The sequence below is a fragment of the Rhinolophus ferrumequinum genome, chromosome 11 (genome assembly GCF_004115265.2).
Source record: "Rhinolophus ferrumequinum isolate MPI-CBG mRhiFer1 chromosome 11, mRhiFer1_v1.p, whole genome shotgun sequence".
Lineage (NCBI taxonomy): Eukaryota > Metazoa > Chordata > Mammalia > Chiroptera > Rhinolophidae > Rhinolophus > Rhinolophus ferrumequinum.
The window spans coordinates 40,464,479-40,488,260 of NC_046294.1; the positions used below are offsets into that span (position 1 = coordinate 40,464,479).

General features: G+C 42.7%; 1 protein-coding gene across 1 annotated transcript in view; it reads right to left on the reverse strand.

Annotated features, from left to right (window-relative positions):
• PARVA (parvin alpha) overlaps positions 1-23,782 on the reverse strand; it is a 154,878-nt gene that overhangs the window by 124,929 nt on the left and 6,167 nt on the right. The gene's annotated exons all lie outside the window — the stretch shown is intronic.

A 23,782-nucleotide genomic window follows, 5' to 3' on the forward strand; every position in this document is an offset into this window, starting at 1 on the left:
CTTAAGATTTTCCTAACTCTTTCTCTATCGATGTTTACTTGGTCTGCTATGCTTCTCACAGTCAGCCAACGATTTTGACGCACAATTCGGCAAATTTTTGTGATGTTTTCATCAGTTCTGCTCGTTACTGGCCTCCCTGACCTCTCTTCATCAGTGATGCGTTCTCTCCCCTCAGAAAAACGTTTAATCCATTTGCATACTGCCGTTTTCTTCGTGGCATTACTCCCATAAACTTGGACTAACACATCCCTGATTTCACTTCCACTCTTGCCAAGTTTAACAAGAAATTTAATGTTTGTTCATTGCTCTAATTCAAGCTCAGACATTCTTGTGACGGCACACAGAAACACACAACAACAATAATGAATGCCACTCAGGAAGACACCACCACATGTCGACACAAACACAGCTGTGAGACTGATATACCAAGGTTATGAAACCTTACGGAGCTATTTGTACAGTGCTGCCAATGTAAGCACACGGTGGTAAGTTCGCAAACTTGTCAGACCTCATATTGGCTTACCCTACAGATTTTAGACCTGCCAGTCTCCACAATCATGTGAGCCAACTCCTTAAAATAAATCTCTCTCTGTCTCTGTCTCTCTCTCTCTCTCCACACACACGTGCATGCATATGCATATGTATGTGTATACACATAAATATACCCCAGTGGTTCTGTTTCTCTTGAGAACTCTGATACACAATATGATTCCAATTTTGTAAAAACTAAAGCTAAAAACATACACAGATGCTTCTCAACTTACAATGAAGTTATGTCCCGATAAACCCATAAGTCAAAATGTCGTAAGTCAAAATGCATTTAGTGCACCTAACCTACGGGACATCATAGCTGAGCCTGGCCTGCCCTAAACGTGCTCAGAACACTTACATCAGCCTACAGTTGGGCAAAATCATCCAACACAAGGACTACGCTGCAGAGTCTGGGTTGGTCACCCCGTGATCACGCGGCCGACCGGGCGCTGGGGCTGCTGCCTCTGCCCAGCATCACGAGAGAGTATCTCCCCCACATTGCTCGGCTGGGAAAAGATCAAAATTCAAGATATGGTTTCTACTGAATATCACTTTCACACGATCGTAAAGTTGAAAAGTTGGAAGTCGAGCCACTGTAATTGAGGACTATCTGTATATGCATAAATTACATTGGAAAAGCTATGGTCCCGTAACTGAGTATATAGGATGATTCTAATTTTATTATTAAAATATTGTACAGGTGAATAATGAGAACGAATCAAACATATCCAAATATTAACAGTGAAAGGCTATTGTTTAATGTTTCTCTTTGTATTTAATTTCTTTCCTAATTTTTTCCCTATCAGCATGTTAATTTTGTAATCAGAGAAAACATAATTACAATATGATCTGAATTCAGCAAAGCAATTTCAATGTCCACTAAAAAGTATACTGTGTAATTATAAGCAACCTGGAGAAGAGAACAACTTTCTTTACCATCCCACTTGCTACTCAAGTCAAAAATTATGTTCTTGGCCGTATCTGTCCCAGCCCCACTTTTTTTTTTTTTTGCCCCATTCTGCCTCCTGCCCCTTCCTTCATTCTCTTGAATGAAAAAACCCATCAGATGGGCAAGGCAGTGACTTTTATTATTCCTGTTTTATAAATGAGGAAACTGAGGCTAAGAGGGTTTAAGTGGTTTGTTCTTAGATACCCAGCCGGTGGTTGACACAGCCCAAATTCCTTCCTTTGTAAACCGTAAAACTAGGCCCATGTGAGTGACCTTCATTAATAGTCCCACATGGACTGTAGGAAAACCACGTCAATTACATGATGGGGTCTTCTGCCTGGCCTTCCACAGCCTTCCTCAGAAAATGGCTCATTAAACGCCACAAAAGATGAGCATGGCCAAGGGGGTCAAGTCCCAGGACCAAAGAGGCTCTGTGCTCTGTCACATGTCCAAAGCACCCTAGTCAGGGCCTCTGATGACGCAAGCTCCACAGCTGGAAGCCTGCAGGGCCACCCTGGCTGCCCCCAATGGGGCCAAATTCAGCACTTTCTTTTCACTCTCAGCAGTCTCTTCAGCCCCCACCTAATTATTGGCACAAGGCCCTGGCCGGCTGCCATCCCCATGCCCATGAAGGGATGGCCCCACTGCATAAGATTTAGGATACAGGAGCAGTACCCACTGCCAGCACCTTCAAGTTCTTGGATTGGGCTCCAGCACCAAGGACTTTCCCTCTTCCTTCCTGTTGAGCTTGTCCAGGCTGAGCATACTCTTCCATTTAGGACTAGATCCTTTTCCTGGGGTCCTGACACCCTCCTTGCTATCCCCAGGGAAATGGACCCTGCTATACCAGCAATCCTGTAACAAATGGGCTGATCTCCCCAAAGATGACCCCTTCACCCCCAAGCACTGGGGCCCCTGAATATCCTGCTGTAACCTGTAACCCCAAGACCCAAGGATAATTTAGGCTGTTATAACACTCAATGATTGCTGAACAAACGAATAAACATATTCCACACAGGCCCCAACTGGGGTCCTGGTAATTCTCTCTAAGCATTTCCCAATGATTAAAGAAAAGATAGCCATATTAAATGGTGAGCCATCTGGGCAGCTGCCGGGGGTACCAGTTTATAAGAAATGCTAAAATATCCCTGGAATAAGTTGGAAATATGGTACCAATGAACTCAGGTTTCCACATGTTGCTTCTCCATAACTGATAAAGTGTAAATTGGTCCCACTTCTGTGAAAGACAGTGCACTGCAGTGGGAGGGGATAAAAAAGGCACAGTTCTCTCTGAAAGGTCGTTTAGATGAACACGTTTGCACTGCCAAATGTGTGAGCTGCCAGGTATAACGAGAGGCCACGCCATCAACCCTGAAACCAAGTAGCTGACAGGAACCTGAAGTCAGCAGGTCCAGGTCAGCTGCAATGTTGAAACCAAACTAACCTTAGACATTAGAGCTATTTCGTGGAAATAAGTGATATATTGAGTAATTAAATTTTAACTCCTTAACTATATTCTCCCAGACGTTGCTTAGTTCAGAAACTCACATGTAACCCCTTATTTGGAATATAAAGAAACAGGGTTTACCTAAATGTGGGACACATACTTCAGATATTTGGATGATGCAGTCTGGGTGCCAGAATCCCTCAGGCACAGCTGACACTGGCTGGGCACTGGGAAGGCTAGGGGGCACCTATCACCGGCATGTGGAAGCCCCCTGGAATCCGCCCCTCTGAGGATTGCCTACTGTCCTCTCAGCCACGAGGGGACAAATCAGGGCACCTTCTCCCCAGCCTGGTGACCTCGACCTCAAGCGCTCGGGCTGCTCGTGGCAAAACTGGAAAAGCAAGAGGATGTCTTCTCTCACTCCTCTCACCGTTAGGATTCATAGCCATGGCCGAGGAAGGGGAGGAGGGGGTGAAGGAGAAGGCAGAGAGGAGTGGGGATTTCACCACGAAGCCTTGGAAAAGAGAGAGGAAGGAAACAGACAAAGTGGACAGGACCTTGGATCTACCCCACACGGGCCTCTGTGGGAGGGAGGGAGGCAGCTGGGATGTGCCAGCCGGTGGATGACGTGCTTCAGCATAAAGATTTAACGGGCAGAGCTAAGCACGGGTTCTGGAGAGGGACTGAGAAATCGTTTACTTCATGTGAATTTCTGAGGAACTTCTCAGCGGTGCCAAGTACATTACAGAAAAATTACCATAAACATCAGAAAATGTGTTCAGGTTTCTGGTACTGAGGTGAGGCCCAGAATGGAGACTAAACAACTGAATCACAAAATCAGAATAGTATTAAACTTTCGGACACAAGGCCAGACCCTGGAGGAAGATAAGCTCCTTCTTAGATATATGTGCATATTTTCTGCAACAAAGCAGAATGTCGACATCTCTTTGAAACTACAGGGAAGGGAAATAGCTCATGGTCTCACATTTATTCAGAGCTTATGATGTGCCAGGCACTGTTCTACATGCTTGACATGTATTAACTCATTGTCTTACCCACCTCATGAGGAAGGTACTAGTAGCATCCCCTTTGTAGAGAGAAGGGGAAGCTTCAGCACAATGAGGTTGAGTGATTTTCAGTTTTCCAGAAGTGACACAGACAGTAAGCAAGAGTAGTCCTGTAGAATTTCTTGTGACCAATGGAAAAAATGGAAATTAACTACACAGTACCCATCAAAATTAGTTTACACGTACTGAGCCTTTACCATTTGAGCTATCCATTTTGCCGCTCCATATCCACTGTCTGCTGTGGTCGGGTTGGGTTTGGCCAGTGGATCAGGTCAGGATGTTTATTCCCTGGCTCCCTCCCTGCTGGGCCATGAGTTGGCAGTTTCTGACTCTTCTCCAACAGCCACTACTTTCTCCCCAGCTACTGGACATATCCTGTTCTGTTACCCCTCGAGGCCTAAGGGTAGTAACTGCTCTCTGCTAGTATCAGCACTGGGGTGCTTCATCATCCTTGGTTTCCTTCACCCCAACCCACACCTTTGTGAAGGGCTCTCCATGATTCTCTCCAATTACTCCAGGTAGAGTGCCAACTGTTCCCGCCAGGACCTTGACTGATACATGAAATTCTGAGCACTTTATGTGCATTTTTAATACCTACATCAACCCTACTGGGTGAAATTATTATCCTTATGCTATAGTTGGGGAACTCGAGCATTATAATGGGCTGACTAACTGTCCAAAGTCACACAGCTAATTAAGTGGCAGAATCGGGATTTGACACAGGCAGTTGTACCCCTGTGTCTATGTAACTCTACTTCACTGCTGTGTGATATTGCCCCTCTAACCTAAGTTGTGTAAAATGTGTTCACTTACTGGAATGTCTTGATTGTTCTGTTTTAGTAAGAGAAAGGAACATGTCTAGTGCCATGGAAGACTTGACTTGTCATCATGGTTTCCCAGTCCTATTTCTCCCAAGGGTTATTGGTCTACCAGAGGGCAGAAAGAAGAGTTGGTGGTGAATACGTGCATTTAAAAAACCAACACTTATAAAGTATGGGCTATCGTTCCCATTTCTCAAATGAGTCTATACTTCAGTACAATGCTTCCCAGCTTCTTAAGATTCATGACCAGTGTGAACATCAATGCCAGAGAAGCTGAGTTGGCCCCAACATTTTCCACTGTCTATTGTGTGCTGCCAATAACTCTTTTGCGAGAGACTAACAGGAGCTTCTTGAAAAATAAGATCCCAAAGGCAAAAAAAGTTTTGGAAAAAGTATACACTATATCTCATATTGCTGCTGCTTGGGAAATTCAGAGAGTGTATTAAGCCTTCACATCAAGAAAAGAAGATCCTTGAACCTAGTTTTCCCCAAATTAATTGGAAAATAGTGCATTTTTTGTGTGAATACTTATTAATAGCTTTCCTAAATACAAAATTAGGTAAACATTCATTCTAAATTCCTTTACTGTCCATATATTTTAGCTAGTTATAATTATTTGCCTATAAGGTCACTATATGTTCCGATCATTATGGTCTTTTTTGTTACTTAAAACTATTGACTGAGAAGGGAAAGGGGTGAAGGGGGGAGGGGACCCAAGGCTCCTTAGGACGGAATCACCGCTCTACTCCGCCATTGGCATATGCTTAGAAAGAACGCACTTTGGGACACACTGAGAAATCACTGTCTCATTGAGAAATATCTCCCACTGTTATTAAAGAGCAAACAGCCCTCAATAAGTCTCTTTAAGGAGAATATAGGTCAACATTTAGTGCCAGACTCCAGCCCAAACTTCCCACATTACTCCTCAGGCCTCCCTTTCCCCACACATCACACAAGAATATGGTTAAACGTTTGTGTTAAGCCATCTCAAATTTCCTAAAATCATCCAGATTTCAAAAATTCTTCCCACTTGCCCCATAATTAACAAAACTACGTCAGAAATTCCAATGGGTCCATAGTTTTCACAATTGATTAATTCAAGCTGGCATGTAATACTTACATAACAGGCTAAAATTGTATGAGAGAGAGAGAGAGAGAGAGAGAGAGAGAGAGAGAGAGAGAGAGAGAGAGAGAAAATGAGAATGAATATAGCTGAAGAAATCATTGGAAATACTCAAGAAAAGTTCCTGTCTCAGTCTGTTCAGGTTACTATAACAAAACACCATAGACGGAGTCACTTATACACAACAGAAATGTATTCCTCACAGCTTTGGAGGCTGGACGTCCAAGATCAAGCTACCAGCATGCTTGTGTCTGATGAGGACCCACTTCCTGGTTCATAGGACCCTGTCTCTGTGTCCTACATGGAGGAATGGGGCAAGGGCTCTCTCTGGAGCCTTTTTTATAAAGGCGCAAATCGCCCCAAAACCACCTCCCCGAGGCCCCCACTCCTAATACCCTCCCTCGGGGAATTAGGATTTCAACATATGAATTTTGAGGGGACACAAACATTCAAACCATAACATTCCCATATACTTGCTACATTATTGATGTATATAGTATTTGGTATGAATTCACATGTTTTGGTTTTTTGTGTTTTCTTTTTTAAAGATGAGAACCATCAAGTTCATATAAAAGCATCCTCCAGTTCTGGCAGCAGAGAAAAGGGGAAGGACCTAGACAGTAGAGATAATGTGCGTCAGTATGTTCAGACTTTATGCATGGATTTACTTGGCTTTCAATCTAACGTCGTTTGAAATCTTTTCAAAGTAAAACAATTTCATTCTCGTGTCCAAATGAGTATAAAGCAAGAAGAAATATAGATGGCTACGTGCATGGAAAATGTCAACCTCACCACTAACCAAAGAAATTAAAAACAATTAAAGTTGTTTTCATTAATTGCATTATAATAATGAATTCAGAAAAGGATGTAGTTAAATAGGAACTCTCATAGACTACTGCTGGGAGCACAAATTGACACATCCCTTTTAGAAATTGGGTAATATCTATCAAGAAATTTAAAAGGCTTCATATTGTTTGACCCAGTAATTTCATTCTAGGAAATCTACCCTATGGAAATAATATGAAATATGGGAAAATAAATACACTGAAACTGTTTACCATTGTATTTTTACCAGGGTAAATAACAGGAAACATACCAAACTCCATGACAGAGGGAAGAGGTTGGTAATCTATGGTACATCTTCCAGATGGATTATTATTATAGTCATTGAAGATTATATTCAAGTATTGTTTACAGTGACATTGTAATGGGAAATGTAGTGAGAAAAAATGAATGTATATACAGACTTAAAAAAAACACATAGAAAAAAACTGGAAATAAATATGCTACAATGTAAAGTGTTTCTCTAAGATATTCAGAGTGTGATTCAGGCTAGCACCAGTCTTTGAACTGTGCGTTACCTGTGTATCATGACAAGATAAGAAAATAATTTTATAGTATGCATTTAGAAACTTTTATAATTTGATATTGCTGCTACACAGTTCCACTGAATTGTGTAGTTGGACAGGGTATATACCAGCTTGCATGTCACCAAACTTGAGTGGAGAATTACAGGGTACGCGAGCTGCACAGCAGTCATACACAGTAGGACATCACAGTCCACAAAGGATTAGAAATAAAAAAACTGGCCCTTTATCTAGACCACTAGTCTAGATGGTAGAACTGTAGATAAATACTTTCATCTCTATTTTCCAAAAATTTTCTACAATGCTATATTGCTAGTATAAGAAATACCAATATAGTTTATTTTTTAAAACACATAAAAAAAAGGGAAATAAATGGCACTTGACTAGTATATATTTGGAAAACATTTCTATGGAAATGTAAAAACATATACTGAGAGGCAGGATTGCATAGTGGTTAGGAAAATAGATTCTAGAGCTGACAACCTGGGTTTGAATCCTGGCTCCACAAGTTACTGTGGGCTAGTTGCTCAACCTCTCTTTGCCTCAGTTTATTCATGCATAAAATAGGGATAATAGAACTTCTCATATAGCTATTCAAAGGGTTGGGCAGGATTAAATGAGTCAACGTACATAAGGCCCTGGAACAGTAAGCTCTATACAAATGTTCACTATTATTATTACAAATCATGAACAGGGGTGACAGCCACAGCCAGACCACATTTCTCAATTTTTTATTTGGACAATGGGTCAAGAGGAACAGTAGAAATAGTAGTAATAGCAAGTAACATTAAGTGCTTTCTGTGTGCCAAGTTCAATGCTAAGCACTTGACATGAATTAGCTCTAATTATTAACAACCCAAGAGATTGGTTCTTTTCATCCCCATTTGTAGAAAGGAAAACTGAGACTCAGAGAAATGAAGTGACTTGCCCAGGGTCACCAGGCAACTGTGTTTCCCTGAAAATAAGACCTAATCGGACAATCAGCTCTAATGTGTCTGTTGGAGCAAAAATTAATATAAGACCCGGTCTTATTTTACTATGATATAAGACCGGGTATAATATAATATAATATAATATAATATAATATAATATAACATAATATAATACAATACAACACAACACAATATAACATAACATAACACAACACAATACAATACAATATAATATAAGACCGGGTCTTATATTAATTTTTGCTCCAAAAGACGCATTAGAGCTGATGGTCTGGCTAGGCCTTATTTTTGGGGAAACATGGTATTAGGTCTGTCTCTTTCCAGGGCACTGGGCTAAGCACAGGAGGACAGGGATCCCTAGAGGCTAGACCTGGAGCCCCTTGAGAGCAGAAATGTACTATGTCTCGTTTCCAGGTGGAGCCAGGGCCACCAACCTATTCAGAAGACCTGGCCAAAAGAAAAACCCAGGACTCATTTCCAGCCAGGGCCTCACTGTGTCCCCCTCACCCAGGCCAGCAAACAGCAGCTGCAGCCTGGTCAGGGTGTTGCTCTTAGGGAGTGATTTAAGCCCTGAGGAAGTCAGCTCGTGGAATGTAACAGGAGTGTACAGGGCTTCATGAGTCATTCTGCTTCCCCTCCTTGTCGCGGTCCTGGACACAATTTATTATCTTCGTCACTGGGTTTTCTGCTCATGGTTGGTTAGGGGTTGATAGAGCAGCCATACCTAAAAGGAAGTCAGTCTGTTAACAAGTCCCGTCTCTCACTGCCAAAGGGACTGGAGGCAGAAGGAAGCACACTGGCAGGACCCAGATGTTTCCAGGCCTGGAGAAATTCAAGGCAGCAGAGGCCCATGCGAAGCTGGTGGAATACTTAGTGACACTGGCTTCAGACATCCACTTGGGGATGCTTTTCTGTGATTTCCTCCTCCAACGAGAAACCCGGGCTCTCTGCAGCAAACAGCGTCCATTCCGGAAGAGTGTGACATCTCTAAATATTTATCTGAAAGCTGAAGGGAGAAAACACAAGTCCTTCCTTCAGAGAACAGGAACAGGGAGCCTGGGAGTGAGGAGACAGTTAAAAAACACACAAGATTTTGCCTTGTGATTCAGAACATTCTGTCTGTACCAGGAGCCTGAGAATTTGATGCCTAAAAATTTGTGGCCAAGGAAAAAGATGTCCAATAAAATCAGAGGTCAGGATAACTTTTGGTTTCCACCTTCTCTTTTCAAGACTGAATTCTTAAGAAGAATTAAGAGTTTTAAACTTTGGGTAGGCGTTTTTTTTCCCCTGGTGATTCCTTTTTGGAGAGCAATTTGGTAATAGCCTACAAAATTCAAACTTAACAAATATTTGACTCAGCAATTCCACCTCTAAGAATTTATTGTACAGATAAACAGGTATAGAATGCTTTTTTTATTTTACAAGCATGTTTAATGCAGCATTTTTTGGAGTAACAAAATATTACAAAAAACTAAAATGTTCATTGAGAGGGAATTGGTTAAGTTTAACTATGGCACATCCAGGCAGTGCATAAAGTTGTTTAAAAAATGAAGTAAGTCCACATGTAAACGATAGTCAAGACAAAGAGGTAAGTGGAACAATATAAACTGCTGAACACTCTTGACAATGGTATTGCAGTTGTATAAAAACAAAATAAGTACATATGCTTGCAAAACAGAACATTTCTGATACTATGCTATTGTTATATTATTATTCACTGTTGTCACTATTACTATTGCTATTATATTATACTAGGCTATACTATAATCTCTAAAGCCTGAGGGTAGGAAAGTGCAAAGGAGCCCTTTTCAGTGGATGTTTCTGGCCTCTTCAAATTTTTTGCCATAAACATAAACATTTATGTTTAATAACAATAGAAGTGATAATATCACTGGCTAAACATAAGAGGTAGGTTTCATGACAGCAAAGACACAGCTCTTTTTCTAGGACCTCAGCTGTGTCTGGGAGAGGCTCATGTCCATGGAATGCCCAGTGAGGGCCAGGCCGTCCTCTGAACACTCTTAAAGTACCAATTTCTTTCATCTTCACGACAACCCTATGAGGTGGTCCTAGTAACATCGCAGTTTGCATATAAGGAAGCAGGGACTCAGAGAGACTGATAAACTTGTCCTGGGTCACACAGCCAGCATGTGGTGGGATCAGGCAGTCTGGTGGGCTCCAGGACCCAGAAATCTCCCCTCCAGCCTGTCTTTCAATAAATGTTTGTTGAACAAACGGACAAACTAGAAAAAACTGCCAGTACCTTTTAAGACTAGAGAAAAAGTAAATTATTAAACAGTTACTATTGTACTGTTTATTTATCATTGTTAATGATTACTGATGATTAATGATTAATGATGAATGAAAAACAAGTAATATTCAGAAAAGCCTGCTATGTTACAGCAGGCAAAGCACTGGACTTCAGTATGAAGAGAAACTTCTCTGCCACTTAAAAGCTCAGAGACCTTGGGCAAGTTACTTTACCACTCTGAGCCTCAGTTTCCTCATCTGTAAAACGGGGATGACAAGACCTCCAGGAGTTACTTTAGGGATTAAATGTGACATCATATATGAAAGCCCCTAGGCGCTTGACATCTGTTGAATATGTGCAAGAATGGGAAAAGATGCTGAGGATGGATTAAGTTATGCTCAGAACACTGCCAAACAGACTCGATCTTTCTCAACCTGCTGACTTTTAAAAGTGAATTGAAAAACTTATATTCATATATACTCCAATAACCTGAGGAGGAAATCAGAGTTTTTAATTGTTCTGATCTCGCCTCTAGATTATTGATTTAGGACATTTAATACCATCTCCAAATGCCAGGCTTAATTTGCATCGGGTCGGTAGCTGGGCTGCTGAGCGTTGGCTGTTGATTTTAGGTGGGAACTTGGGAGGGCCGGCAGCCCACCTTCCTCCTGGCCCGCGGCCAGCCCAGAGCTGGCTTTACCTGGGACTCAGGAGGACTGGCCGGCTGAGGAGGCAGCGTCTTTCATGGATTTTCACTGTTTAATTAAAAGTGCAGCTGGGGCTGTGCTGTACCTTTCAGCAAGATGTACATCATGGGTTGCACAACTAGCCTGTACTGAGGCCATTTGGCCAAGGCAGAGCCCAGACTTTGGCCAAGTCTCTCCCTTGCTCAGGAAGCCTGTGCGCCTGCCTTTTGAAGGCACCAGGGCTCATCCTCAGAATATCAATTCTCCAGGCACTAAACGCTGCCTTCTGGGGTATCTCAGAGTCAGAATTCAAAAACTGGCCAATGACTCCCAAACAGAGTCCCCGAAGACCTCCGTGACAGTACATTCCAGGCTGCTAATCTGTTCTTTAGCAAACATGCTCTGTGCTCTCAGCCCACCCCCATCACTTCATTTACCATCTAGGGGGCTACAGAAAGTCCATCCCTTAACACTTGATTCATGCAAGTCTCCTTTTTTGTTATAAGTATTACAGAAAATGTCAAATATACCCCAAAGCAGAGAGACTAGTACTGTATTCCTCCCTATACCCACCATCAGTGTACAATGAGCAAATCGTGGCCACGTTTGTTCATCTGCACCTCAGCCCCAACACTGCGATATTTGAAGCCAGTCCTCGACGTTTTATCATGCCATCCGTACACACTTCAGTACGTATGTCACAAAGGTAAGGACTATTTGCTTTTTTAACAATAACCACTCCGCCATTCTCACAGCCTACAAATGAACAATGGTTCCTTAATGCCATCAAGTCTCCAGTGAGTGATTACATGTCCCAGATTGTCTCATAAATGACTTACAGAAATTGATTTGTTATTGACGCAGGATCCAAATAAGGTTCTGGTTCGGTTGTGACTTGTACCGATGGTGGCTTTCTTATCCCCTCTTCCCTTCAACCCCCACCTAGCACCGTGGTTTCACGTGAGGGTGCTCAAAGCCCAGAGACGCCTCTGGCTTACCTGGCCTTGGACACATAACCAAGCTCTTTAGCTCTCTGCTCCAGCTTCCTTACCTGGAAAATGGGAAGAAGAAACATTCCCTATCTCAAGGGGTTACTGTGAGAATTAAATGAAATAAAACAGGGGAAAAGCTTAGAACAGTGCCTGACACAGAGAAAACAATTAATAGTAGTTCTCATGGTTGTTCTTTTCTGAAAGACAACGACTTCAATGAAATTCCCAGGCATAGCCGCCAGGCAACTAAATACAGTTACATGTGGGAAGAAAACTGAGTAAAACCCTGTTCAACGCTCCACATTTTTCTCAGACTTTGAGCACTGTTCACAGTGAGGTGGTAGAATGTGCTAGTTAAGAGCAAGTCTTAGGAAACCATGAATGAAACAAAAAAGACATCCTATCGAATGGGAGAAGATATTTGCTAATGATACATTTGATAAGGGGTTAATACCCAAAATATATTTAAAAAACTCATACAACTCAATACCGAAAAAAATACAACTCAATACAACTCATACAACTCAATACCGAAAAAAAAAACAACAACCCAATTAAAAAAATGGGTGAGGACACGAAGAGACATTTCTCTAAAGAGGACAGATGGATGGCCAACACACCTACGAAAAATGCTTAACATTACTAATCATTAGAGAGATGCAAATAAAAACCACAATGAGATACCACCTCACTCCTGTCAGAATGGCTATCATCAATAAATCAACAAACTGGGCGGCGGGATGGCTCAGTTAGTTAGAGCACGAGCTCTGAACAACAGGGTTGCCGTTTTGATTCCCACATGGGCCAGTGAGCTGTGCCCTCCACAACTAGATTGAAGGACAACGACTTGGAGCTGATGGGCCCTGGAGAAGCACACTGTTCCCCAATATTCCCAATAAAATGTATTAAAAATAAATAAATAAATAAAAATAAATAAACAAACAATAAGTGTTGGTGAGGATATGGAGAAAAGGGAACCCTTGTACACTGTCGGTGGGATTGCAGACTGGTACACCACTATGGAAAACAGTATGGAGGTTCCTCAAAAATTGAAAATGGAAGTACCATAGGACCTAACAATTCCACTCCTAGGTGTCTATCCAAAGAAATCCAAAACACTAATTCGAAAAAAATATATGCACCCCTATGTTTATTGCAGTGCTATTCACAATAGCCAAGACATGGAAACAACTGAAACGCCCATCAATAGACAATTGGATAAAGAAACTGTGGTACATTTATACAATGGAGTAGTAGTCCGCCATAAAAAAGAATGAACTCTTACCATTTGCAACAACATGGATGAACCTAGAGAACATTATGCTACGTAAAATAAATCAGACTGAGAACGACAAATACCATATGATCTCACTTACATGTGGAATCTAAAGAACAGAATAAACGAGCCAAACAAAACAGAAATAGACTCAGAGATATGGGAAAAACAAAACTGATGGTTGCTAGATGGGAGGGGGTGGGGATGAGGGAGAAGGTGAAGGGATTAGAAGGTACAAATTAGTACTCACAATACAGTCACGGGGATGTGAAATACAGTATAGGGAATATAATTAATGTTGTAAAGATTATGCAGGGTGCCAGATGGGCACTGGACGTATTAGGGAGACCACTTCATGGACGATGTAGATGCCTGACCACTGCACATACTCCTGAAGCTAAAGTAGAATAATATTGAATGTCAACTATAATTAAAATATATATATATTTTTCCATGGGATATAAAGTAAGCATAGGGAATATAGTCAATGGTACTATAACAGCTATGCACGATGTCAGAGGGGTAGTAGAATGGGAAGGGTTATCACTTTGTGAGGCGTGTAAATGTCTATCACATTGCTTTGTGCACCTGAAACTAATTGGAAAAAAAAAAAAGAGCAAGTCTCTGAAGCCAGACTGCCTAGGTTCAAATCCCATGTCTTCCGCTTGCTCGCAATGGCAAAATGATGCATGTATTTGCCAAAACTCATTTCCTTTCCCTCTGGGCAGACAGCTACATTTCTTGGCCTCTCTTGCACATAGGTGTGGCCACATAACTGAGTTCTGGCCAGTGGGCAGAACTGATATACGTGTCTGTGCCTGGCCCATGAAAACCTCCCACAGCAGTCTTCTTCTCTTTCTCTCCCACTGGCTCACTGGCGAGGACTGAAAGAACCTGGAGGTAGGCAGAGTCATAAGCTAAAACGGGTCTAGGTCCCGGAGTGACCATGCAGAAGGCAATCCAACCAAGAACGATGCCACCGGCTTCCGCTATAAACAAGAAATCAACTTTTATTATGTTAAGTTCATGAGAATTGGGAGTGTATCTGTTACAGCAGCTAGGGTTACCTTAACTAGTGCATTAGTCTTGACCTTGGCTAAATTACTGGCCTCTCCGTCCTTTATTTTCCTCATCGGTAAGGGGGCAAAGATGCTAGTAATACCTATTTCATGGGGTTGTTAGGAAGATCAAATAAGTTAATACTTGTAAAGGATCAGCTACGTTGCCTGGCCCATTGCAGCACTGCGTAAGTGCCTGCCCCTGAGGCACTTATTAGTATTATTGCTGTTACTATTATTATTTGAAAAATCATGGTATATCATGAAGAATTTCCACATTCCACTTTAAATGTACAAGTTTTAAGTCTTTGCTGTTTTCCTAGGATGACTTTTTATTTTTTTTAAACAATTGGGGGCTAAAATTTTATTCCAGCCACACGATTTCCAACTTAATAATGAAAGCCAGTGGTATAATAAGATTATGACTGTTTGCTTAAAAAGGAATATTTCAGGAATATAGTTATTCTGCAAAATGAAATGCACCTAACGTAAGCTGCAGCATGTCACCGGCACTCGCCAGCGATGTTAAAAAAGTGGGAGAATGAGACTTCCACAGCGTGCAGCTTTCTGGGTTAGTGGCCAGAGCTCTCACCATGCTCAAGACGGAGGAGATGTGCACTGAACTCTATGGGATTTAAAAAACCAGTGCCCAGAAGATACACAAATGGCCGAAAACTCATGAGAAGATGCTCCACATCACTAGCCATCAGGGCAACGCAAACGAGAAATGAGATACACTTCACAGTTACTGGGCTGGCTATAATCAAAACGACAGATAACAACCAGCGTTGGTGAGGATGAGGAGACATTGGATCCCTCATACACCGGGTGGGGATGTAAAACGCTGCAGCCCCTTCGGAAAACAGCCTGGCAGTTCTTCATAATGTTAAACTTCAGAGCCACCATATGACTCAGCAATGCCACTCCTGGATATATACTCAAGAGAAATGAAAGCATATGTCCACACAAAAACTTGTATCTGAAAAGTCACAGCCATATTATTCTTAATAGCCAAACAGTATAAACAGTCCAAATATCCACCAACTGATGAATGGATAAACAAAATATGGTATATTCATATAATGGAATGATTTTCAGTCACAAAAAAGAAGGAAGTAGATACATGCTACAACATGGATGAAACTTGAAAACACTATGCTAAGTGAAAAAGCCAGTAATAAAAGTCCACATATTGCATGATTCCATTTATATGAAATGTCCAAAAGAGCCAAATCTATAGACATAGACTATCGATTGGTGATTACTTGAGAGTGAGGGAATAGGGAAGGAAGGGAGAGTGACTGGTAACGGGTGTGGGGTTTCTTTTCTGGAGTGCTGAAAATGGTCTAAAATTGTGTCAATTGTTGCACAATTGTAAATATACTAGGAAAATCATTGAATTATAGTGTTTAAATGCGTGAAGATCTCAATAAGGCCACAATATTTTAAGAAATACACATTCCTCCATATGGGTCAGACCACCTTTCCTCTGGACTTGAGATGCCATCGTAGACCAGAGCACATTCCCACCTCATCAGAAGGCTTTGGGAACTTGTGCCCTATGTTAAAACCCAGGTTCATGTCTGTGTGCGTGACAATGCCATGACACACACATGCTAATGAGTCTGAAGCTCAGGAGACAGGTCATGGCTGGAAGTGTAGCTTGAGGAGCTACCAGCTCATCTAGCTAAGAGATGAAATTGTCATTCACGCTCCCATGCGAGCTGACAGCCCATTACTACCAATCCTGCACAAATACAACAGTCTGACACCAGAGACACAAGCAGGGTTGTTTTTTTGTTTGTTTGTTTGTTTGTTCCCAAGTAGCATAGGCGAGACCGTGAATCACATCTTCCAAAATCAATAATACTGAAAGGGCTACATAACTGGAAGTCCAAATTACTTAAACTGATGTCATGTCATTTGAAAAACTGACATTCAGTCCCTACAAACTGAACGAAAATTGCTATCCAATTCATGGCCCTGGACTCCTGTTACCCACCTGCTCTAACACCAATTTAAGCAACTGTGAACTTTGATCTCCGTGGCAGAATGTCTCTCATTTATTGAAGTGTCAGGTCCCAACTGTGCTAACATCCACCCCGGGCAGGGCCATTATAAGGTGTGAAATCTGGGTGCCCATCACCCCAGCCAAGTTCAGCACAGCGACAGTCAGAAGGAACAAATCAGTCTGCCTCTCCATAGTCATCATGGGAGCCTTGTAATTTACCATAATGACAGGCATGGAGGAAAAGCAGGCAAAATGATCGTTCTGTTCCCCAGGCACTTGGGAATGTGCTGGAGGGGCCACTGAGCCCCTCAACAGGAGCTTTGCAACCCTTAACTAAGAGGCAGTTGCTACTCCTTCCAAGGGGCTATATCCTGAGTTGCTTTAAAATGAAGTTGTGCTACCCTCGTTCCATGTTCTGCAAACAGCATCAAAACTGTCTGTTCCTGCTGCCCTGCCTCTCCCAGCTGTCATGATTAACTAACTACCTGTCCTCGGCAGGTCTGTCCCACCAGGCTGGGAGGCAGGGATAGCTCAGCTTTACGGTAAAGGAAAACCCCTCCCCACTGAGAGGAAGGTTTATTCCTAAGCCTGGAGTGTCGGGGCATGAGGTGAGAGGCGAGACCTCGGTTCCTGTGTGAGTGCTGGCTGCCTCGCCCACCCACCCACCCCCACTCTGGGGGACCCGCGAATCTTGAGTCCACACTGAGACTGTGGCCTGCCGCTGCCCCTCACCTACTCCGCTAGGGCCCTCACTTGCCTGCTAAGTTCTGCCAGCTTTTGTCCCCAGGGACCTGAATCTGAGACCCCACCATGGACTCGGATGAGCTTCCCTGATTCAGGACTCAGGCTCCCAGCAGATGCCCTGTCACCTCTGAGCCTGCCTCAGCTGACCTGCAGTGCTCTGCCCCTAAACTGGTGATCGGGGTTGCAGACCCTCTTCCTGACTCCTTTCTCATTTCATCTCCCCACAGGGGCTCCCAGCTTGCCCAGCCAAAGCCACGTGGCCCTAGACAATAACTGCTTTAGGAACAATTGTTTTGAATTGAAAAGTCAATGCAATACTGCAATTGGCAGATTAATTATTCTCCTGGTGAGTGTGCTCTGGAATGGCACACGTGCAGTCCACTGAGAGCCCTGGTATAACTGGGAGCCCTGCCACCTGGGTGTATGTCGCTGAGGGAACAGAAACAGGCTGGCAGCCTGGCCCCTCTGTAGTCGTCCAACGTTATCACCACCCAGATCTGCTGTGTTTCCATGAAGGGCATCATCCACGCTCCTCAGTGTCAGGCAGTGTTTCTCACAGCATGGAAGAGGGGAGTTGCCTCTGGATTTTCAAGAGATAAGGGAATGAGTGAAGGGAATGGGGCGTATGATTCAACGATGAAAGAAATGCCCTCAACACATCACTCCCAGGGAGGGCGTCTGCCTCCATGGGCGACTCCCCAGAAATACTCCCTGGGGTGCTGGGTGTGATAATTACATGTTCCAACTGGCTCAGAGTTGTTCTTAGGAGATGAAATGAGAGACCTGACTACTGCTGCCTAACGCAGGTTGAGGAAACAGTCCCTGAGGCATTAGCCCTGCCCACTCGGGTAAAATTCAACTGCAACTCAGAAGGCTCCCAAATCCTGTCCCCTCTCTTGTCCATCTGGGGGCTTCCTCCTCTGGCTTCGAGCATTTGTCTCCTAAGGGTCCCTCAACGCTGAGAACCTAAATTTGTCTACCATAGAACTTAGCCTCCGGTCTTGCAATTCCCTCCTGTCTGACTGTCTGTGGTTATCAAGTTGTGGGGCAAGTCCAGGAACTCAGAATTTGGGAGGTGGAGAGGAAGTGATCAAGGGAAGGAGGGACTTCTTGCCCAGACCTCCACTGGGTCTCACGCGGGAGTGGTGGGAACTCAGAGGGACTCGGTGGGGGGGGAGGGCTGTGACTCCCTGGGGAGCTACAAGGATGACTATTCCCAAGACAGCCACACCTGGGGACCTGTTATAAGAGAGCAGTCACTGGGTATGACACATGGGGCCATATATGAATGGGAGGATGGCCATAAGAAAATGTTCTGAAAGAAAGGCCTGCCTGGACTAGAGTTTACTTTGAACGCATTACTGGCGGGCTGGAAACCTACACTCCCCTGACGCCTCACCCTCCCACCCCACCCCACTCCACCACACACCTTAGGTGTCTTCACCCTGCCAGCCAGAAACTTTCAGCCTAACATTGTCGGTTTACCTTTCAAACAACCTACCGGGAAGACTACCCAGAATCAAAAGCAGTAATTTTTCCCTAATTGTCGATTATAAACCATTGGTAGTAAGCAAGCCAGTTGTCAGCTTTTGACTCGATAATTGTACTTCTGGGACTCCATGCAAAAGAAATTATTCTGAATATTAAAAAAAAAAAAAAGCTTAGGCACCACTATTTCTAGAAGAAAAAAAATGGGGAGTAAAAGAAATGCTTAAGTAGATAATAGGATAGTCACTCAATGGAATATTATGCACCTATAAAAAGTATTTGTGAAAATATTTGCAATAACATGAAAAATATTTACTGCATAATAAATGAAAAATGATACAGACTATATCTATTTAATATATATGGCATGCTCATAATTATAAAAAAAAAGGAAGAAGTTATATTGAAGAAGAACAATAGAAAGAAATAAATCAAAATTCTAATAGTTATTGCCTCTGGGAGTGAGAACTCCGTGACTGTTTGCATGATTGTTTTCTCTATTTCCCCATAAATCCCCTAACCACGGGTCAATTTTATAATGGGAAAGAAAAAAAACTTTTATTCAAAAATGCCAGATGCTAAGTGATTTGGTTCATTCTTCTTTCCCTCAAAAGTTCAGAATATTTGTTTAAACTGATTACGTTTCTGCGTCTTCCATCCATGGCCTAACATTTCCCTAAGGCTGATCTGAAGGGAAAACAATGACACTAGTCACAGAATTTGGTTTTTCTAAGGCTTTGGCAGGCTGGTGCATTCCAAGCAACTAGAATTATCAGTTAGCGAACACTAGCAGAACCAGATTGTAGGTGAGTCCTACAGTGATCCCCACACCACGCAAACATTTGTCTCAGGCCCGAACAAAAATGAAACAGCTGCACTGAACAGAGAGGAGGCAAAGCTCAGCAAAGCTGTGGCACTGAGCTGTTCTTTCTTTTGGGGGGTTCTTTTCCTTGGTAGGTTGCAGTGAGGAGAATTACAGTGACGGAACTCTCTTGCAGAGGTAATGACAGTGGCCCTGCCTCTGGATGACTGTCAGATTTCCCTAACTTTGTACTCAGTGAATAAATGAAGCTGAGATGGGCGGGGGAGGACCCTGGGGCCAACTCTGGGGACTTAAAGAAATTCTGACTCCCTCGTAGAGTTTCACCTGCACATTTGTCTTGTCTCCCCCAAACCTCGCAGAGAGGCTATTTCACCTCAGCCCTTGTTTAGTTCAGCACTCTCACATGACTATGCGTGATGCCATTTCCACAAAGCAAGCTTTCCTGGATGAAACAGAAAATGCCGCTCCTACAGTCCGGTCTCCTCACCACCCCTGACTATGGGCCTCCTGGCGGGCTCACTGCCGCCAGTGCACAATCAGTACCCACAGATTCGAGGACCCAAACCTCTGGTCTCAGGGGCCTCTGTGTGTTTGTCAAACAACAGGGCTAAGTGATAATATCTTCCAGCAAAGAATAAAGAGATTCCTGGGGGGAGAGAAAAGGCAGTTTCCTAAGACACACACACACAGCCAGAAGCGAGGAATCAGGCGACTAGAAGAGTCATCTGAGGTTAGAGCAGAATTTGAAGTAACCTGGGAACACCCTTATTTCTTATTCAGTTGGAATAAGATGCCCATTGATGATTCAAGCAGTTCGTTAAGAACCAGTTTAAAGGCACCTGGTAAATACCTGGTGCTGCGCTAGGTACCCAGGGATACAAAATGCGAGCAGAACAAGCACACTTCTGTCCTCCTGGAGTCTACAGGGAAAATGAAAGGGAAGGATGAGGTCCAGGGCCATGGCAGATGAGGCCTCTGACCCTGGGCCTCAGGCAAAGCCTTCATTTGGATTTCTTACTGACTTCAGGCTGCAAAATATATTGAAAACTTAACAGAATGTTTACATTTTTTTTAAGTATTTTATTTTTTAAAGTCTTTTAAGTCTTGAAATCATTGTAGCGCTTTCCCCAAATGTGTTCTTTTTTCCATGACAGTACGTGGAGATTTTAGATGCTTACAAATGTTTACCTGAGGATCTCGAAAATCCCTTCTCCCGTACTAACGGCTAAAACATAATTACGAACTGTGCTTATTAACCAAATAGAGATATTCCGTGAGACAAGAAGACCGATTCCTAATATGGAGGTGTCCTTGGGCCGGGGCCCACTTATCCTGGTTTCCATCTCCTCCTCCCGACACAGAGGTGCCTTCATTAGTGGAAGAAAAGAAAGAGGTCTTTGTGATGATGTCATTCCCAGACCACCCTACACAGACAATAAAACTGAATTTCAGAGAAGCCTGGTGAAATGAGAGTGCAGAAATCACAGAAGAGCAGAGCAGCAAGCGCTCTGCCAGGTTATTCAGCCTAATCCCCTGATGTTAGAAATGGGCAAAGGGGAAGAGATTTGTCTAAGATGACACCACCAGTTTGTGGTGGGCTCTTTTCACCCAAGTCAAAATGGGGACATTCATTCCATAGAAATTCCAATATCATCATGTGTGCACTATTACAGGAGGCAGGAGGGTTACAGGAGGAGGACTTAGGACTTACACCGGAGCGTGAGACACGCACACCCACAAATGGCTGCCATGCAATAAAGCCAGTGCTACAACAGAGGTATGGACAAGGTGGTGTGGGGCCACCGAGAAGGGAGCATCGCACTCTTCCTGGGGACGCCACCGAAGGCATCAAGCAGAGGGGGATAGCTGAGTTGGGTCTTAATGACTGAAGAGGAGTTCATTGTATAGAGAAGGAAAAAAAGGTCATTCCAGAAATACGGAACTGCATGTGTAAAGGCTAAAACATGTGAAAGAACATGATGTGATTAGGGAATAAAGAGTGGTTTGGTTAACATGGAGGCTTCCTGAAAGAGAAATAGAGGAAACTAGGCGAAGGATCAACAGTGACGGTCTTGAACGTCACGCTAAGAAGTCTGTCCTGGGGACCCATTATCTTTGTGTTTAATAAAATGACATATTGGCAAAAGCATGAAGGGTGGGCTGAACAAAACAGGCCCAGAGGCAGAGAGACTAGTAGCGTAGATGCTGCAATATTTCAGGTGGAAAATAAAGATGATACATTTTAAAAAATAAACAATCTCAAAGAAGACAAAGAGCACTTAAGAGGCCCGAATTAAGACAGCGATATTTAGAAGGTAGAATCAGCAAGACTTCATGAGAGATGATTGGACGTGGGGGATGAAATGGAGCAGGGGTGGCAAACTACTGCCCACGGCCATAGCCAGCCTGCCATCTATTTTTTTTCAGCCCAAATGCTAAGAATGGCTTGCACATTTTTAAATGCTGAAAAAGAACAAGAATATTTTTGTAACACATAAAAATTATGTGAAGTTTTAATTTCGGTGCCCATAGCTAAAGTTTTATTGGAGCACAGCCACACTTGTTCATTTATTTATCATTTATGGCAATAAGGGCAGAGCTGAGACTGGAAAGCCAGCAAAGTCTTAAATATTTACTATATGCCCTTTAAGAAAAAGTTGCTGGCACTGGGCTTATCAAGGGGATCACTTCATAGATTACATAAACGCCTAACCACTGCACTGTACACCTGAAACTAACATAAAATAATATTGAATGTCAACTGTAATATATATACACATATGTATTACATATATATGTGTATATACACACACACACATCTGTGTATATACATATATCTATACATATACTTATATATTCATGGGATGCAAAGTACAGCATAGGGAATATAGTCAATGGTATTGTAATAGCTATATATGGTGTCAGATGGGTAGGAGACTTGGGGGTGTTTAATCACTTTGTGAGGGGTGTAAATGTCTAATCATTATGTTGTTTTGTACACATGAAACTAATAAAAATTATGATTTGTAAAAAAAAAAAAAGTTGCTGGCCTCTGACATAGCAATAGCTGGTAGGAGGAGGAGTAGAAGCAGATTTGGGCAAGTGAGACAAATAATTCCACTGAGAGCATGTTGAGTTTGAGGATTCTGAGACATATCCAGGAGACGGTGGAAAGATGTATGAGGTATGGTTGAAAAATATGGTGAATGTTTAAATTAAAAAAAAAATTTATTACAGCAAAAGACACATTGCCATTAATCCCTCTCAAAATACTCCCCCTCGCTTTGAACACACTTATCCCATCATTCTTGCCACTTTCATGAATGTCTTTAGTTGCACTATTGTGGCTGTCTCGATGTCCTGAATCAATTCAAAATGTTTTCCTTTCATGGTCATTTTGACTTTGGGAAAGAGCCCGAAGTCACACGGTGCCAGATCCGGTGAATAAGGTGGATGAGGACCCACCGTAATGTTTTTATTTGACAAGAAATTGCTGTTCCAGAAGGGATGTGTGACACAGAGTGTTGTCATGATGGAGGATGAAGCAAAGACACTCACGAAAGAGGACTTCCAGAACTGCTTCAAAAAGTGGCAAGAACGATGGGATAAGTGTGTTCAAAGCGAGGGGGAGTATTTTGAGGGGGATTAATGGCTATGTGTCTTTGACTGTAATAATTTTTTTTAATTTAAACACTCACTGTATTTTTGGATCACATCTCATATCTGGACTACAGGTGAAGATCTGGATTTGAGAACCATGAATGGATAGATGGTTGTTGAAGCCATGGGAGTAGGAGAGAGAATCTATGAGAGAAAAGAAACAAAGGGCAAAGCAGGGGAAGTCAGAACCCCAGGAAATGCTACAGAGGGAGCAAACAGGTAAGAGAAGCCTGAGAAAGAGTCTGAAAAAGAGTCATCAGAGACACTGGGAGCAAATTCAATGTGGATAAATAAGGACAAGGGAGAACAAAACCTTAAGGAAAAGAGAAAGTTGAATAATGCCAAATGCCACCAAGAGCCCAAGTGGAATCAAGGTTGAAAAGGAGACAGTGGGTTTGGAGACCTCAGCTCATGAAGCGTAAATAGGGGGAATAGAGTGGACACTCCAGCAGCTTCCAGGGCTCCACATTCTCCTGGTTTTCCTCCTCTCATATTAACCACTCCTTTTTAGCCTCTCTCACTGTTTCCTCCTCATCTC